Source organism: Dasypus novemcinctus, chromosome 24 (assembly GCF_030445035.2).
Source record: "Dasypus novemcinctus isolate mDasNov1 chromosome 24, mDasNov1.1.hap2, whole genome shotgun sequence".
Taxonomy (NCBI): Eukaryota; Metazoa; Chordata; class Mammalia; order Cingulata; family Dasypodidae; genus Dasypus; species Dasypus novemcinctus.
Window position 1 is genome coordinate 35960541 of NC_080696.1, and position 6037 is coordinate 35966577.

Genomic DNA, 6037 nt, shown 5'->3' on the forward strand with positions numbered 1-6037 from the left:
CGGCCGCAAGGTTACAGCCACACACCCGGCTTTGTGCAATCAGAGAGCGGTTTCCTTTGGTGCGTGCTAGGTTTGTTCGTGTGCTCCGAAGGAGGTGTCACTCGCGGAATGTTGCGTGAAAGAGGAGCCGCCCTCCCTACAGATGGCATGAGGTGACTCTTAGGTGATGACAAGGAAGTTAAGCCACCTCTGTACACGTGACAGCTCTAAATGGGTAACATTGATCATAGGGCACCAGCCAGTGGCTTCTATGTTATTATTAAAACCCAATTTCCGCAACCCACGTGTCCAACTGATAAATGGATAAATAAAATGTGATGTGTTATACATATAATGGAATATTATTCAGCAGTAAAAAGGAATGAAGTCCTGATACACGCAACAAGATGGGTGAAACTAGAAACCATCAGGTTGAGTGAAATAAACCAGGCCCAAAAGGACAAATATTGTAGGATCTCACTGAAGTGAAACAATTAGAATGAGAAAATTCACGGAGTCAGAATCTGGAATATAGGTCACCAAGGGACAGGGTGGGAATAGAGAATGGGAAAGTTAAGACTTAAAATATACAGGGTTCTTAATTGGGATGATGATAATGTTTTGGTAGTGGATGATGGTGATGGCTAGCACAGCACTGTAAATGCAATTAGCAGCACTGATATATGTATCTGAATATGATTAAAAGGGAAATTTTTTTTCTTTTTTTAAAAGATTTATTTATTTATTTTTAATTCCCCCCCTCCCCCGGTTGTCTGTTCTCTGTGTCTATTTGCTGCGTCTTGTTTCTTTGTCCGCTTCTGTTGTCATCAGCGGCAGGGGAAGTGTGGGCGGCGCCATTCCTGGGCAGGCTTCTCTTTCTTTCCCGCTGGGCGGCTCTCCTTACTGGGCGCACTCCTTGCGCGTGGGGCTCCCCTACCCGGGGGACACCCCTGCGTGGGGCGGCACTCCTTGTGCGCATCAGCGCTGTGCATGGGCCAGCTCCACATGGGTCAAGGAGGCCAGGGGTTTGAACCGCGGACCTCCCATGTGGTAGACGGACGCCCTAACCACTGGGCCAAGTCCGTTTCCCAAGGGGAAATGTTTAATTGTAAATATGGTAACAGAATAAAACTTTTTTAAAAATCCCTGAAACTTCACTATACAAACAGGGAACCCTAAGTTAAACCATGGCTTTTAATTAATAGCACAATTTTTAAAATGTGCTATTATCAATCATAACAGATATTCTGCATCATGCTAAGTAGTGGTGGTGGGGCGGTATATGGGAATTCTAGATTTCACGCATGATTGTTCTATAAACCTACAACTTTTCTGATAAAAAAAAATCCAAACTCTGCCCCAAGGCCCTGCATGGTCTGGTTACTGCTTCCCTCTCTAACCTCACCTCCTACTACTTACCCCCTCACTTACTCCTCTCCAGCCAAATGGCCTCCTTGCTGTCCTTTGAACATGCTAAGAATGCTCCTGCCTCAGGACTTTTGCACTGGCTATTTCCCTGCCTAGTATGCATCACTCTAGCTACTTCTCAACCTTTAGTCTCGGCTTACATGCAAGCTCCTCAGAGAGGCCAGTTGTCCATCTAAAGTAGTACTGCCCACTATCTGACTCGTTACACTGTTATAGTTTGGTACTAGGGTCAGACATTGAACTCAGAACCTCATATGTGAGAAGCCGGTGCCCAACCACAGAGCCGCATCTGCTCTCCTGAGTTGGCCGTATTCGTTTGTTTGCATGTTGTTTATCTTCTGTTTCCAGGAGACACTGGGAACCGAACCCGGGACCTCCCGTGTGGGAGGCAGGTACCCAACTGCTTGAGCCACATCTGCTCCCTAGAACTTTTGATTCTTTGAAATTATATTTGCTACATGTTCATTGTCCATTGCCCCTTACCAGATGGTAAATTCCTCAAGAGCAGAAAACTTTTTTGTCTTGTTTTCTGCTATAATTCCAGCATTTAGCACATGGTAGGTGCCCAGACATGCTTGTTGAAGCAACACACAGTACTGGGTTGTTATCTCCCAGAACATTGATAGATAACATTGACATATGACATCACTGTGAGTTGTCTTTGGACAACAGCTACATATTGAGTGGTGGCTGTGACTGGTGAGGGTGTCCTGGGATATTTGGGCCATGTGATATTATTGCCTGAATCTATGTCAGGGGACAGTGTCAGAGGTCAGTGAAGAAGGGCCCATTTTATCACTGAAACAAAGACTGGTCGTGTTTTCCTTGTTGTTTGCATTGGTGGACTAGTTTATTCTGTTAATTCTTTCCCTGAAAATAATGAAGATATTAGATAAAATATAGAAATATCCTCTTATAAGCACCAAAAATGCTTAAAAGTCTGGACCAATTATTATTGAATGCTAGTAACCAGATGTTTAACATTAAGACTGGAATATTGGAGCACCAAAGCCACTTATGACATGAGGCGTTTGACAGTATTGAACCAGAAGGCTTCAGTTCATCAATCACACAAGGTAAGAGGGACAGAAGTGAAAATCTGGGGCCTCCCCAAGGTGGGGAGGTTTATAGCAGAATCTCCTCACACTAAGCTGAGACCTCGAAGCTTCTCACCCTCAAGTCTGCTGTGATACGACCCTGCCTGATACCTTACACCACTAGCCCCAGAAATGCTGAAAAGGCTGGCTTGATGCTGAGCAGAACAGTTGAAGAAAAAAGGGAATTTTTTAAAGCTCTTCCTTGGGAAGTTTTGACCATTGATGAGGACTTTTGTACCTCAGGGATCAGAACCTGGTAGCACAAGAAATCTCAAGCCATGAACTGGAAACTGGTTTGAGGTGATTACCTGGCAGAACCCCCAAACTCTTGGCTAAAGCAAATGTGAAGCCTCTCTGGAAAAGGTATACTCACTTTTGACTTCAGAGGACCACCACAAATAATTTTTCAAGGGTAATGACCAGAGATAACCAGGCTCCCAAGACAACATAAAGAATACAACAGGGAAGCAGATTTGACTCAACTGATAGAGCCTGCACCTACCATACAGGAGGTCCAGGGTTCAAACCCAGGGCCCCCTGATCCATGCGGTAAGCTGGCCCTTGTGCAGTGCTGATATGCTTAAGGAGTGCCATGCCACACAGGGATATCCTCTGCATAGGGGAGCCCCACACACAAGAAGTGCACCCTGCAAGGAGAGCTGCCCCACATGAAAAAAAAAAAGTGCAGCCCACCTAGGAGTGGCGCCGCACACATGGAGAGCTGTCACAGCAAGATGATGCAACAAAAAGAGACACAGATTCCCAGTGCCGCTGACAAGAATCCAAGAAGACACTGAAGAACACACAGCGAATGGACAGAGAGCAGACAACAGGGCGGGGGGTGGGGAGGGAAGGGGAGAGAAATAAATATAAAATATAAATAAATAAATCTTTTTTTAAAAAAAAGAGTAGGAGTCCTTAACCAGGGGTCCATGGACCCCCAAGAGGTCTATGGAAAGATTTCAGGAGGTTCGGTGAGCTTGGGGAAAAAAAAAAAAAAGAATACAACAAGCACAAAGAGAGGAGAAACAAATCAACACAGATTTCAGGTGTACTGTATTTCACAGACACAGGCTTTTGAAATTGTACTCACATGATTTAAAGCTAGAAAATGTCTGCAAGGAACAGAAAACTCTAAAAAGCAACATGGCAAATTTGAAAAGGAACCAAACAAAACTTCTAGAATTACTACCTGCTGCTCCCACCAAGACTTATTCACCAAGTCCTGATACTTGGCCCAGCATGAGGAGAGGGTATTTGAAAACTATTCAATTCACCAAGTCTTTCCTGAGTGTTATATTTTGCTAAGCCATTTATCACAGAATGAAAAACAGTTTCTGTGCTCAAAAAGCCTGCAGGGTGCTAAGGTTTAAGAATTGCCACTGTGGGAAAACTTACTGTTTGGAGGTGCTTGTTGTTGTTGTTTTTTTTTTAAGGAGATACCAGGGATTGAACCCAGGACCTGATACATTGGAAGCAGGTGCTCAACCACGTGAGCTACATCCACATCCACTCCCATTTGTTTTGGTTTGTTTTGTTGTTGTTCTGTGCCATCAACTCATTAATGACTACATGGCTTCATTTAATCTTATGTAAATGTTAGAACCTCTTGAATTACCACTATAAATACATTTTTTAAAAAGATTCATTATTTATTATGTTTTTCTTTATTTACCCCACCTCCCCACCCCAGATGGCTCTCTCTTCTGTCTGCTCCTTGTTTGCTTGCCTTCTCCAGGCAGCACCAGGAACCAAACCCAGGACCTCCCACGTGAGAGCCAAGTGCACATCAGCCAGAGCCATATCCGATTCCTGCTGGCTGTGGCATCTGCTGGCTTGCGGCATTTGCTCATTGTGGTAGGAGGTAGCATCTAGCTCATCTTTTAGGAGGCACCAGGACCTGAACCTGGGGCCTCCCATGTGGTAGGCAGGCACCCAACGGCCACAACTGCCACATCTGCTTCCGAAATACATATTTTTAAAAAACAAAAACATAGAGATAACTAACAACAGTATCTGAGAATAAAGACTAAATTAACGTACTTTGCATGTATTACAGCAAGGCAGAGGCATTTTTTTAAAGCTTTTATAGAGACTTCATATAATCTTTTAAAAAAAATATGCAGGTCTTTGCAAGATTTTACTTGCTGAAATCAAAAAGCCATTTCAAATTATGAAAAGTTGTAAGATCTCAGTGGTGCTTTTTAATTGTACGTACTCTGAGTTCCTAAGGACAGAACCTGTTTACTCACTTTTGCCCAGAGAAAGCCCATTGATTTATTTAACAAGCACATACATATATTCTAGATATTAAATTCTGTGGATTATCTTTTCACTTTCTCTATAATATTTTTTGATGCACAAAAGTTTTTAATTTTGATGAAGTACGATTTATCAATCTATCCTTTTATTGCCCATGCTTTTGCTGGTGTATATATATGAAGAGCTCCTACATCTCAACAACAAGAAAGCAGTAATAACAGAAGAAAATTAATTGAATTTCATTAAAATTTTAAAACTCACATTTCAAAGGACACCGTCAAGAAAGTGCAGAGACAACCCAAAGAATGGGAGAAAATATTTGCAAATCATATATCTGATAGGGGACTTGAATCATGAAAATAGAGAGAACTCTTACATCTCAATAATGAAAAAGACAAATAACCCAATTTAAAAATGGGCAGAGGGAAGTGGACTTGGCCCAGTGGTTAGGGCATCCGCCTACCACATGGGAGGTCCGCGGTTCAAACTCCAGGGCCTCCTTGACCCATGTGGAGCTGGCCCATGTGCAGTGCTGATGCGCGCAACGAGTGCCCTGCCACGCAGGGGTGTCCCCCGAGTAGGGGAGCCCCATGCACAAGGAGTGCACCCCATAAGGAGAGCCGCCCAGAGCGAAAGAAAGCACAGCCCGCCCAAGAATGGTGCTGTAAACACGGATAGCTGACACAACAAGATGATGCAACAAAAAGAAACACAGATTTCTGGTACCACTGATAAGGATAGAAGCGGTCACAGAAGAACAGACAGCAAATGGACACAGAGAGCAGACAATGGGGTGGGGAGGGGAGAGAAATAAATAAAAAATAAATCTTAAAAAAAGAAAAACCAGGCATGAACCCTGGGCATGAGGCCTGAACAAGCGCTCTCACTCTCTCTCACCTGTGGACCCCTGTACTGCCCTCTGGGCATTGCTCTCACCGTTTTTCCTCTGCCATGTGGCCACACAAGTAAACCTGGGAATTTATAATCTATAATGGGAAATTGTAGCCTGTAAATCAACCCACTTTATCACTTTTCAACTTCTTCCTTTCTATCTGCTCTGTTACTTTCTCCCATTTATCGTCCCTCTCTACCTGAATAAATTACTGGCCTAACTCACTCGTGCTCTTAAAATTCATTTCTGCAACATAGTCAAGAACCTAGTTAAAATCCAGTAACAGTAGGGACGCTTTCTTTCCATCCAGGTCAGTTTGCAGCTCTAGCATAAGCCCCAGCCCCATGTCTGGCAAGGAGGAAGCTGGGGGAACCTGTGC